Source organism: Petaurus breviceps, unplaced genomic scaffold (genome assembly GCF_028583685.1).
Source record: "Petaurus breviceps papuanus isolate PSGF00001 unplaced genomic scaffold, PetGlider_PUasm1.0 174, whole genome shotgun sequence".
NCBI lineage: Eukaryota > Metazoa > Chordata > Mammalia > Diprotodontia > Petauridae > Petaurus > Petaurus breviceps.
In genome coordinates this window covers 73,417,522-73,431,265 of record NW_027185761.1, presented here as the reverse complement: position 1 = coordinate 73,431,265, position 13,744 = coordinate 73,417,522, and the positions used below count along the sequence as shown (strand labels likewise).

The 13,744-nt window shown below is 48.7% G+C and overlaps 1 protein-coding gene across 1 annotated transcript in view; it reads right to left on the bottom strand.

The window, feature by feature from the left end:
* HECW1 (HECT, C2 and WW domain containing E3 ubiquitin protein ligase 1) overlaps nucleotides 1–7,856 on the bottom strand; it is a 317,313-nt gene extending 309,457 nt beyond the window's left edge. Inside the window, exon 1 of the mRNA XM_069084583.1 lies at nucleotides 7,402–7,856. The gene's annotated coding sequence lies outside the window, so the exon portion shown is untranslated. The remainder of the gene's footprint in view (nucleotides 1–7,401) is intronic.
* Nucleotides 7,857–13,744: the final 5,888 nt, after the last annotated feature.

Below are 13,744 nucleotides of genomic sequence, written 5' to 3'. Positions count from 1 at the left end.
TTCTTGTCTAGGGTCACAGAGCTTGTAAGAGTCTGGATCTCTATTCAGTCTAATATCTCTGAAGAGAAGAAAGAAAAAGACAGGAATCTCTATAGGCACCAGGCTTTGAGGCCCAGAGGAAGATGAGCTCAGAGTCAGGAAAAGCTGGGTTCAAATCCTGCCACTGTCTCCTCCTGTCTGGGTGACACCAGATAAGTCCATTAACCTCTCTGTGCCGTGGATAACTCCCTGAGACCCTAAGTTGCAGAAGTTAGAGATCTTTACTAGTAGAAGGCATTTCTTCACTGGGAAAGCTTCAGCGGCAGCAGAACTTGCCTATCGACTGCTAGTCTGACCTCTAAGACACTCTAGAACCTGGGGGCAGCCTGGCTTTCCAGCCTTATTACAGATTCTTTGCCCCAATACACAAAGGAATGAATGGATAAACAAAAGCACCTATTGTGTGCCAGGTATTTACAAATGAGATTCCATTTGCCCTCCTGGGAGGTAAGTGCTATTATGATCCCCATTTTACTCCTGAGGAAACTGAGGCAGACAGAAAGTATGAAATTTACCCAGGGTCTCACAGCTGGTAAGTGTCTGAGCCCAAATGGGAACTTCCCCCCTCCAGGTCCAGGCTCTCTCACTGCTCTAACCCCTGCTGCCCTCCACCTTGGAGTCTGCAGCTTTCTTTAGGGCTGGTAAAAGAGGCATCTCCCTTGCAAGTCCTTTTGTGGCTGCCTATCCCCCATTAGTGCCTTTACTCCCCCCCCCCATTAATTTGTTTTGTAACATTTTGTATGTGTTTATATGTGCTCATGTTGTGCCCTGGTCCTCCCCAACCCCCATAATGGAAGCCTCCCACATTTATCTTTATTCTCTCATTTTCAATCACAATGCCTTGCACGGAGTAGGTGCTTAATAAAATACTTATTCATTGACTGGGAGTTCCCCTCACTAATGAAACGGAAATGGCAAACACCTCTCTTCAAACATGCCAGAGGCTCTCCCATTAGGGAAGGGACCTTATCTCATCCAGACTTTGAATTGCTCCCAACCCTTGGAACCACATTCTGTACACACAGTAGGTGCTTAATCCAGATAGAGCATAAGCTCCTTGAGGGCAGGGACTTTCTGTTTTTGTATCTTCAAAGGTGAGTGCAGTACCTGGGATGTGGAGCTGAATTATTGTGAGGAGTTGTTTGTGCTTCGTTGGCAAAGAGGATCAACGGTCTCAGAGTGCCCAGAGTGGGAAGAAGAGATCTATCTCTTGATGGCCTGGTTGTCTGGGTTTCTCCTCCTTTTGGGTGAGGATGTCAGCATGTTGCTAGTCCCTTGCCCTTTATAATGGGCTTAACTGGACCAAATATAAGCCCCTGGGCCCTAGCCTTTACAAGGATGTATTTTAAAAGCTTGAGATGAGAGATGTTATATATGACAAGCCACTAGTAATGTCCCAACAGAAAGACTAGCCAGAGAAACACTCACTTTGCCTGAACTGCAAAGGAAATTGTCTGGGAGTGACCACAGACCCAAGATTTCCTTGGACACTTCAAGAAAATAAAAGCTGCTCCCTGTCCCTGCCTCCTGGTCTCCCCCACCCACTGACCGGCAGACCAGCTTCTCATCGTTTAGGAGGTAAGTTCTATGGGACAGGTCAGGAGTCTCCACTATAGACATTATAACTAAATTTTATTCATTGTTTAATAAGTAATTATGTATAAATATTTTTGCTAGTAGTTCACATTTCTCCAGCATTTTCAGTTTATCAAAGCACTTTCTTCACGACAACTCTCCGAGGTGTGAAATGCAATATTATCGCCTCATTTTAGAGAGCAGACTAGTGAGGGGCAGACAGGATTGAAGTGGCTTTTCCATGGACACTCACCTAGCTAATGCCACATGAGACTCCAAGGGTCCTTCTCTGTCACTGTCAGTCTCTCTAATCCATGACTTTTCTGAGCATCACCCCCCCCCCAAATAAACTACAGGCAATTCATTCCCCAAACGGCCAATTCCACAGAGTAGCCCAGTCCATGTGCAATGTCTAGGAGTGTGGAGATAAAAGCTCAGCTTCGGTCAAATCAATTCTAATACACATTTCTGAAGCATTTGCTAAGTACTGGACACTCAGGTGTATGTGGGAGGGAGTGGGACTGGGAGGTATAAAGGCAGAAATGAAAGTCCCTGCCCCCAAGGGGCTAGCATGATTGAACTGGGAGGATACAATCAATCAGCCAACACTTATTTAGCACCTTCGAAGTTAGCCAGGCACTGTGCTAAGCCTGGAGATACAAAAAGAGACAAAAGACAGTCTGTCCTTAAATTAAAGGTAAATTGAGAAGCTCAAAATGTAGGAGGGATCAAGAAAAGCTCCCCAGAGATAGCAGACACCTGAGATTAGTCTTGCAGGAAGCTAGTCTAAGACATGGAAATGAAATGGGAGGGTATTCTAAGCCTGTGGACCAAGGCAAGGGAGTGGGAAATATTGAGCCAACGTCAGAGAACATCGGGTAATTCAGTTGGGCAGCAATGAGAGAAAGGAAGTGATTATCACACATTTTAAGGGCTCTTAGGGCAAGAAGAGACTGGACTGGACCTGCTTGGCCTCACAAGTCAGAGCTAGGAATGCTGAGGGGAAGCTGCAAAGAGGCAGATTGAGGCATGTTGAGAGGTAAAACTTTTGAACAATGCAAGTAGTCCCCAAGTGGAAGGGCATGGGGAGCTTCTTCTTACAGGGGAGACCTTCAAGAAAAGGTAAGACAACCCCCTAGGCATGGAGGTTATAGATGGGATTATTGGGTGAGTCTAGGTTGGTCTTCTTGATGGACCACTGAAGTTTCTTCTACATCTGAGATTTTGTGAAATATCTTTTTTTTAAATCAAACTGGGAAGAGGTGTCAGAAATATTCTGAGAAGACAAATGGGGCATGAGCTTTTGATTTATTTCAAATATCCATTATAAGGAAGGTTTCCTCCTTCATTCCTCTTTCCATTCCTCCTTTTAACCTGGAGGTGACCCTGTGTTTTTGAAGGTCTTTTGGTGGGGTTGGGGGGAGGTGGCAGCAGAAGTTCCCAGCCATCCCATGATACAACTACTTCACATAAGGAGAGGCTGATGGTCTGTGTATCTATGTGATATTGAGAGCTAATGGAGATCAGTGAGGTTCCTCACCAGGCTGATATTAGGGGGAAATGCACTTTTTAAAACCCAGCAATTTTCAAAGACTTTCTTCTAAGTTAAAGGAAGCCCCAGGGTATGAGAGACAGAACTAGACCTGTATAGAGACAGAGCATTCAGTAAGCACCTACCATGTGCTGGGCATTGTACTAAGCACTGGGGATACCAATACAAATCAGTAATATAGTTCCTGCCTCAAGGAGCTTATATTCTAATGGGAGAAGCAACCCAAAACAGGGAACTAGCAGAGGAGGTAAGGAGTGGTCAAAATCATAGATCCTTGAAGTAATGAGATCTCATTACCAAAGCCCTCCTCTGATGCTCCCTGTGGTATGGAGGAGGACCTTGGCACCTTGAAGGTCACCCCAACCAAGCACTGGCTCTTAAAGCTTTTACTGAGTGGGAGAGACTTCATGGGTGCACCAGGCAGCAGATGGTCACCCAAGAAAATCTCTTAGCTAAGTCAAGAATGGCTCATAAGCAGAAGGTTGACTGCCAATTCAAGCTTTTTTGAACAAAATTAATCATGAAAGTCTATTAAGATGTGCATGAGACAATTGATGGCTATGACCCAGTGATGAAATTATAGGTCTTTTAAAAACATATTATGCTCCCAAGCCCTTCACACATTCTGGTCAAGTGCACCCTGCAAGACAGAATGTTGTGACCATCAGCCTCTTAAAAGAATCCTCAGGCCAATTTCCCTTTCCAAAGCCAGATCTATGAAAGCAAAATCAAGCAGAAGTTACAACATCTCTCAGGTGAATGAAGGCAGCCTAGCAAACAATTCAAAATGGGGGGTAGGGAACTGAAATTGGCTGAGTTGCCTGTTTACACTACCCAAAAATATTAGCCTTTGGAGACCAGGTGGGGGCAACAATTTTTAGAATCCTTTTGCCCCATTATGGAAGAATATTGGAATGATCTATCATAATCTTCTCAACCATCTTCATGTTTCCATGATAATGGACAAGTGATAATAGGAGACTGTTTCAGCTTGAGAAATGTTCGCCATATCCATTTTATAATGGATGGGCTTGATGGCAGGGTGTTTCCCCTCTTTTTAGTTATGGTATCAACACTTCCAGTTGCAATTGTTAGAAAGGACTCACTTCAATGTTTACTCTTTAGAACCACTGGAAATGTACCACTATGTAATCATTTCAATAGTGTAAACCCTCCCAATTACACTCAAGACTGCCCATGGTACCTTCCCCATAGCCTTCCCAGGGATGAGCAGCACATAAACATCATCTCCCATCTCCACTTTCCAGGGTAACAAAAGAAGACAAAACAGAGTGAGTTTTACAACAGGGTTAACTGGGTAAACTTTCCAGTCACCAGACAATGAAGAAAATATAATGTTGGACGCTCTGTCCTCTCTGAACCTATCTTTCCAAATCTTGTTCCACCTCATGGGATTGTTGGGACTAAAGCTCATTAGAAACTGTTTCATGAACTAGAAGAAAGAACCTTCCATTTGGAGTTAGAGCAGGAGGGCTCAGATTTCATCTTGGCCATTATGGCTTTGGAGCCGGAAATTCTGTGCCATAGGACCATAAATGGAGAACAGAAAGGGAACATTTGAGGTGTTTGAGCCCCAGTCTCTTCATTTTACACATCAGTCAGCTCAGACACAAGGCAGGAAAATGAGCACCCCAAATCATACAGGTGTTTGGAACAGAGCTGCAATTCAGCCTCAAGTTCTCTGATTCTCAGACCAGCTCTCTCTCTCTCCACTGCATCACTACCCCTGCCTAGCTTGTGACCTTGAACAAGTCACCAAAATGACCCAGGGCCTCAGTTTCTTTCCCTATATAATTATGGGATCGAGGGGGACACTGTCTCAGCTCCCTTCTAGCTCTAGACCTATGATATCATGTTATAACTGACATTTCCCAAGTATTTTAAGGTTCTTAATTCCTTGATGTGCATTATCTCATTGGAGTGAAAGACGCTGCAAGACACCTACCACTTCTATAGAGACTCAAAGTGTGAGTGACTTGCCCACATAAATGTTAGTTAATATTGTTACCACTAGCCTTACTATTCCCCACCAGGGTAGAAGCCAACAGGCAACAGACCCAGAATTTGGCTTTGCATTGAGTTTGGGGCTTTCTTTTCCCCAAGACTGGAAATGCAGTGAGCCAGATACCAAGAAAGAGAAAAGTGGTCTAAATGTGCCCCAGGTGGAGTGGGCCATTACCCCTGAATAACTGATTCATGTAGAGTCTCAATAGGGTTCTCCCTGACTTGCTGTATGCAACCCAGGTCCTGCCCCTTCTGGTTGGTGTTTCTCTTATTTGGTTATGAGTACAGAAGATCTGAATGGGTTTGAGGGTGTTGGGGGGGATGCCTGGACAGGAGTCTGCAAGTTTCCTTTTATATCCTGGGGTAGAAGAACGAGGCAGGAGAGTACTACCCTGCATGCCTGTCGCTCATATATCCAAGACACAGCAGTTCAGGCTCAGTAGGATCTCTCCAGGTATTAAGGACTATTCCAACCTGGGGCTGTAAGATGTTATAGATGAAGCTCCTCTTTCTGCCCGCCTGCCTCCCTCCAGCTCATCCTGTTGAAAGCTACAAATACCAAACTCGGAGTATGACAGTAGTAGGAAGAGGCAAGCTGCTTTGTCTACGCACCAGCCTGGGATTCCAGGATCAGCCTGAATCTGGTTTATTAAGAGAAGCCCTTCAAGTCCCAAGTGACTGCGGGATGCTCCCCTCTCCGGCTATACTGTATCCCAGAGGGGCAGCAGGCAGAGGCTCAGACTGCACCAGAGAAGGCAGGACAGACTTGGGCCGAACACACGCACGCGCGCGCGGGCGCGCACACACGCACACACACACACACACACACACACACACACAGCCACACAACAAGCAGGCAGAGAAACAATAATCCCTTCTTAGTGGAAAATCCAAATTTTCCAAATGAATCCCCAGGCTAGAATGAATCCCATAATAACTCCAATGCAAGCAGGCTCCCCGGGCAGAGCAGACCACCTGCTATGTCTGTGACGTCTTGGACCCCAGCAGTTCCCAAGTTCCCCCTGCCCTCCCCCCTTTGCGGACCGGCTCCAGGAAAAAGGGGGTCGCGTTTAAGGTGGCCACCAGCACACAGGACACTCTCAACACTGCTCCCTTAGCCCAGCATCCCTTTTTTGCCCCGAGGCAGGGAACGTGGCTGCCCCTCGGGTTGGAAGCGAGCGTTCGTAAGGCTTTCGGTAATGAGGGAAGCCCCCTTGTGAGAGAGAGCTGGCGGACGCTGGGATCAGGTCCGCTGCACAGAACCTCCCATCTCCCAGGGGACCACGCAAATCCTGCCCAGACTGCAGCCTGGGCCAGTCACAGTTGGGGTCCCCACACTTGCTTACAAGCAGCGCAAAGCCAGCGACCGTGACCTGGCAGCGCAAACAAAGGTGGGGGGGGGGTCCACGAACACCCCCCCCCCCCAATCAGGGACATAGTGGAGAACTCCCATTATCTCGAAGAAGAGGCATTGTCTTAGTTGATCATTTAGTCCGAGAGTGGTAGGGAGGGCCGGCAGCAAGTCAGCCCCCATCTCAGGCCAGCCAGGAACCTAACCCGTCCTGCCAGCGATGCCCCCTACTGATGGCATGCAGATTCGATCCCTGCCCAAGCCCCGCCAGGGGAAATGCGGGTGACAGGCAGAGGCAAGTGGAGGAGCTGCAGTGGCCACGGTGGGGGCGGGGGGAGGAAGTGCTGGTCCCTTGCACTTGGCCTAGGTCCCCCAGCCCCGGTCCCGAAGGCAGCGGGGCGGGGGAGCTGCGGACTAGAGCCCTCGGAAACGAATGATGAGGCAGAATTTTCAAAGCCCAGCCCAACCCTGGGAATGCGGGAGCAGCCTAGGCGCTCTGGCTCGGGTCCCGCTTCCCTGCTCGTCATCTGGAGGATCGGATCCTGGGGGCCGTCTTCAAGCTCGGCTGGGCTCGGGGACCCCCAGGCGGGCGGGCGTGTGGGGGGCACCTGCCCGGAGGGCGCCTCCTTTGTCTGCCGCCCGAGGAGGAGCGCAGGAGAGCTGCAGACAGCCAGTGCAGCGCAGCGCAGCACAGAGCAGAGCAGTCCCCGGGGACCGGCCGGCCGCCAAGCTCTCGGAGGCGACAGCCGGGTCCCAGGGCTGGGCCAGCCTGTGGCATCCCCTCTCGGGAGTCCGAGCGGCGGGGCGCCCCGGGGCGGGGGCGGGGGCGGGGACGGGGGCGGCGCTGCCCTTTCCTTACCTGGGGAAGCCTGGCCTGACCACAAAGCATGCTCCCGCCCTAGAGCGCACGGCGGCCCTCTGGGGGACTCTGCACGGAGACGGCGGCCACGGCCACGGTCACTGCGATTCCACTGCTTCGGCGCCCGCTCTCTCTGGGCGGCGGCCACGGCCACGCAGGAGTGAGTGAGAGTGTGTGCGCGGATGTGTGCGCGCGGGCGTGTGTGAGTGTGTGCGCGCGTGTGAGTGTGAGCGGGCGAGTGTGCGCGCCCGTGTGGCAATCAAGGGGGCCGCCGGCCCCGCTGCACTGACTCTGAGCCCCTGCCGGGATGGAACTGGAGCTGTCGCGGCGCCCCCAGTCTTTCTCCGCTCGCCGGGCTTGGCTCCGCTCGGCTCTGCCCTCCTCCTCCTTCTCCTCCTCCTCCTCCTCCTCCTCTTTTTCCTCCTCCTCCCTCCTTCTCTTCGCCCCTCCCTGCTTCTGCCTCTCAACGGCCACCGGGCTTGGGCTTGGGCTCCGGGTCCGGGACAGCTGGGACCAACCAGCAGTGAGGCCTCGCGCCCTGATTGGTGCAGCTCCGCCTCCGCCCCGCCTCCGCCCCCTCCCGGGCCCTGCCGCCCCCAGTCTCTGCCTGCGCCCATCCCGCGCCCAGCTTGTGCCAGCCAACCCGGGCACCACGGCCCACCCCTGGGTGCTGCGTACCCAGATATGTATCCAAGGGATGCTCGGGCACACACACACATCCCTCCTGCCCTCCCTCCCTCCATCCCCCCATCCATTTATCCATTCCCCCATCTGTCCATCCATCCCCACCCACAGAATGCACAGGATGCCCAGTCCCAGGCTATGTCTCATTCACCATCATACTTCCAGGCTCCTGGCCCCAAGGCTGGACAGAGAAGCCACCTCGCCTCACAGACAAGACTGAGCCTAGAGAAGATCTCGAAGTCTGAGCCTCCCCTGGGCAGGGGCCAAGGAGCCTCCCCTGGGGCTGCTATGAGCTCCCCCAGTGCCTTGGCCACCTGCAGACTGCCTCCTCGTTGTGGGACTGGGGAAATGTGATATTCAGAGCATCAGAGACTTTCAGAGCTTTAGGAACCTTAGAAGACCATCCAGTCTACCCACTTCATTTTATAGAGGAAACTGAGGCCGGAGAGGGCAAGTGAAGGGGCCAGAATTCTACTCCATGTGGTCAAGAGAAAGCACTGGCATCGGTTGAGCACTTGACACCATGTGAACTGAGCACACGGGACTTGAATACAGCAAGTATTGTTGCCACTAGTTTGTAGAGAAGGAAACAGCACAGGAATCTAAGTGACAGAGCAGAGGTCAGGAGTGGCTGCATGAGACATCTGGGGATGGGATTGGGGGCACCTCCTCACAGATCCGGACATCAGTTTCCTCCTCTGTAAAAGCAGAAAAGTGATGTCTTAAGCCCCTTTCCAGGGAGCTTACAATCTAGGCTGCTCTGAACCCTGGTCTCTCATGACCACAACTCTAAAACCCTTTCCTGCTGTCCTGTGTCTGATCTCGTCTTTGTGGCTTCATTGCCAAGGACAGAATTGCATGCCTGATAATGCTGAGTAAACAATGGGACCTCCAAGCACTGAGATCTCGTTAACTCTTTCCCAGCCCTGAGATTCCATGGCTTTATGTTCAAGACCACAGAAAAGAGCACCTCCTTCCCCTCTCCCCCGGGGCAGCATCCTCTCTTAACTCCTCATTCAGACACTACCGTAGGAACCTTCGTTCCTTCACACACACCAAATCTTTCCATAGATAAAAGACAGATTTGATCCTACTCCTTAACACTCCTCTCACCTCAAGGATGTGAGCAATGCCAACACAGCGTCAAGCAAGTCAGCCTTCTGGCCCCTCTTCTCTGAATGGGATGTTCTAGTTCAGCTGCTCTCCTACGATTCTTGTCCCTTCCTCAAAACTCCTGACCCAGTTAGTCGATATCTCTACCAGCTTAAGAGAACCGTCTTGAAGTGAGAATCCAGGAGGCTGTGGAATGGTGAAGAAAGCCCTGGGTTAGTAACCGGGAGTCCCAAGATCAAGTCCTAGGTCAAGTTCCAGAGCCCACTCGTAGGGTTAGAGTTAGAGGGGAGGCATTTAGGGTAGGGTTAAATGCATGTTATTACCTCCCTTGGCAGTAGGTCTGACCCTGATATCCTTCCCTGTAAAATGGAAATGACAATACTGGAAGCACCTTCCTCACAAGCTTGTGCAGCTCAAAGGAGATGATGGGTGGAGAGCACTTTCCACAGTGTAAAGCTCCCAGGGAAGGGTCAGTTCCTTATCATTAAAAGATTGATTGGCCATCAGTCAGACAGCAATCTCCTTTCAGAACAAGGCATTGAGCCATGCCTCCCAGCTGCAAAGCTAGCATGCTTTATACTTGGCATGAGTGGCTTTAGTGCAGATGGAGGGCAGTGGCCCGTGCTTCTTTGTGGAGACCATAGGTTGAGTGCAAGATGGACAGGAGGGTCCTGGGTAGTTGGGGGATGAGCACACTTATTCTCTAGCAACCATTTGGACTCTGCACTCAGAGGCTGGGCACATCTTAATTGGGGGAATCTGGGCACTTAAAATCAACAATGAATCCTACATGAAGAAAAAACTCTCCAAATCATTTGCTAAGGGGTGAAATGGACCTATTTCATTCCCCAAAGCTTTCCAAGAGGATGAGGTTCAGACCCACATGAATAACCATGGGATTTATGTTGGACTGAAAAGCTTCAGTGGCTCTGTGATCAATGGTGCAGATTATACCCTAATTCTACTTACCCATCCTTGGGGATTCTTGTCAATGTTTGCCCTAAGGCCTTCCACTCAACATGGGTTCTCTGGGTTCCATATAACTGCAGGGCTGAATTCTTGCTTCTACTCACCCTCGATGCATGATCATGTCACCTCCCTTCCTTATCATTCTATTTATTCTTTTTAAATATACATATACATGTTATAAATTCAACAACCCCCTCAATAAGCTTAGACCTTAAAATATACAAACAAAAGCCATGTAAAGCAAAAAATGTTCTATAACATCCTAAGCTCCAGTCATTTACATTCTATTGAATAAAAATGTAAAATTGAATTTTCACATGGTAAAATGAAATTGTCCTCTTTGCTTTACCCTCCCTTTCTCTGTCTCACTATTATTACTGTTGAGGTTGTTATCATTTATTGCATGGCTTGTTAGACAGATCTCCTTGGACTGGCCAAGGATCTCACTGAATCACGTCGTGGGTCATCCAGGACTAGATTAGTGCAGCAATAATCAAATCATAATAAGTGGGAACACATGGCTTCAGTGCATGCCAACGATGTCCACTTTGTTTATTTCCAGATATATAGCTCCAGCCCAACTCCTGGTGATTGCAATGATCCTCCCCCAACAATCCCATGTTTCTTTTCACTTGTGATTGATTATTGATGTAACAATTCTGAGGGTTAGTTTATTTTTCCCTGGAGAACTTTTCCCCCTCCCCGTGACAAGAGGCACAAAGGCTCTAAACAGAAAAAGGGAATAAATCCATCAGTAATGTGAAAAGATTCTGCTCTGTATTGTTCTCTAGGCAAACCTTAACTTGATAAACAGATATATCTCAGAGATTAGTAGAGAAATGAAGAGAGTTGAGCTGTGGTTTCATGAATTCCAGGCTCTGGGATCCAAGAATCAAAGAAGTCAATGTTTGAATCTAAAGCCAGGAGCTTGGAATGGAGAGAAGTCAAATGAAGGTATTATTTTATTATTAAGAATTTGATCTCAGTTCAGTTTCAGAAACATATATTAAGCTACTGCTATGTGTGTAAAGCATGGAACTAGGCATTGGTGATATGGAAATGACTGATAGTCAAGTCCCTATATCTGAGGGACAGACATTCTCCTGGGATATGGGGTGTGACATAATGAAGGTGAGCACAGTAGGATGTGGTATTGGAAGAGAGCACAGCCCCCAACAATGTGAACTCCACCCTTATAGAAGGCAGTGATTAATCATTCAATCTGAGGGCTTTTACTGAGTGTCTGCTAGACACCAAGCACTGCCAGATGTGTTAGGGTAAGAGTGACATAAGATTGGGTGTATGATCTCATTAATTCTGACCTGACACCTTAGGCTAAAGGCTTGAGAGCCTTGGATTGCTGCTAAGGGTGAGGAGACTTGCCCAGGGTCACACAGCTATGATGTCTCAGAGGCTTGAACCTAGGGCCTTCCTTGGTTTGAAGCCAGCTTTCTATTATCCACTAAATCCCACTGCTGGTTTTTGCTAAAAAGATACAAAGACTTAATGACTCCTTTCCCTCAAGGAGCTTCCATTCTATCAGGAAAGATAACATATCTATAGACATACATACATATATCACACAGGCGACAAGTATCAAAGGCAATGTCTGATTCCAGGTGTTCTGAAAGCCTACCATTCTTTGAACTACATTTCACCATCTCTCCTTTTGTCCAGCTCTTACTCTAAACCCACTGGACCTAGGCTAAGAGGACCTGGGTACCAATCTCCCATATGATGCTCACTACCTTTGTGATCTCAGGTAAGTCAGAAGCTCCTTTGGGTTTCAGGTTTCTTCTCTGCAAAATTAAAGGGTAAGATTAGGAGGATTCTGCGATCCCTTCCATGTCCAAATTTAGGCTTTTCAAACTTCCTTTTGGGCTCAGTTGACTCTGAAGTCAGTTAAAAGATGGACAAATTAAATTCAGTAACTGTTATTAAGATCCTACTCTGTATTAGGTAAGAGGTAGTATCACAGTCAGGTAGATTTTGGCATCAGTGCGGGTAGAAAATGCCAGCTGTGTCTCCAGTGGCAGGTGAGCTCCATTCTCAGGGGCCCAGACAACCTGCCAAGACTCAGATCCTGAGGACATGCTCCCAGGGATTAGCTGTGGATGTGGCCACACTGGCAGCTTCCCAGGCCAATGCAATGTGAAGGCTGGAATCTCCTCAGACCTTGAATGTCACTCCCCCTTTACACACGTGCTTGCCACACAGAAAAACCAGTTCAGTCACTTGATGAGCACAACTGAGAACGAACTGGTCACTTGTTTTTAACATCATAACACAACCTTCTATGTGCCAGTCACCGTGATAAGCAATCGGGATACAGAGAAAGGCAAAATCACCAAGAATGATCCTGCCCTCGACACGCACAGTGAAAAAACATGCGGCTGGCTAGGTGTGCGCCAAACACATTCAGAGCGGAAGGGTGAGGACCTTCGAAAGGAAGGCTGGAGCACTGGAAAGCCTGAGGCAGGGCCACTGAGAGACAGAGAGGAGGAAGGAGGGTATTTCAGGCATGGGAATATCCAGTAAAAAGCCACAGAAACGGGACATGATTCATCACGTGTCAGACAGCAAGGAGGACAAGGAGGACCATGCCATTGGATCACAGAGTGTGGAGAGGAAGACAGTGAGAAGCCTGGGGTGCTGGAAAGGGCCTCAGGGGCCAGACGGAGAGCTCAGTATCCATCCCCCTGGGTTGCGGCAGGCCCCAGAACTGATCCAGCATGAAGGTGACTTTGTCAGACTTGTGTTTTAGGAAGAACACTTTGGCAGCTGAGTGAAGGAGGAGAGGTTTGAGGCAGTGAAACCAATTGGAGATAATTCCAATGATCTGATGACTGATAATAAGGTGGTGTCTGTGAGAGTGGAGGGATATGAGGGTGAGTGAGGGAGAGGAGTCAAAGAAGATGCCAAGCACAGCCCCAGAGAGGACAGAATGTCTGGGAGGAGATGGTGATCATAAGGGGCCAAGATCAACAAGACATTAAGAAGAACAAGGATTGTAAACAGGCCATTAGGGTAGACAATTAAAACTCATTCATTGGAGTGGCCAGGTGACTCAGCGAGTAAGAGCACCGGCTCTAGCATCAGGATGACTTCTGGATCGAATCCTTGGCTCAGCGAGTAAGAGCACCGGCTCTAGCATCGGGATGACTTCTGGATCGAATCCTGGGCTCAGATACTCAGCACCACACCCACAAACACCTAGCCATGTAACCTTGAGCAAGTTACTTAACCCCGATTGCTTTAAAAAAAAAAAAAAAAGCTCATTCATGACTTTGGAAAGAAAAGTTTCAGTTGAGTGATGAACTTGGAAACTTTATTCCAGAGAGATCAGAAGAGAATGAGAAGAGAAAGTGGTGGCATCAAGTATGAACCACCCTTTTAAGGAGTTTAGCAAAGAAGGGCAGGAGAGATATGGCACAATAGCTAGTGGGGACAGTAGGATGAAAGGACCTAGTGAGCATTTAATAAATGAGGATGGGGAGGCAGGGATATGATTGGAGGCAGCAAAGAAGGAATTAACACACAGTATTTTAGCAGCAGTTTAGTTGCTCTCCTTATATCA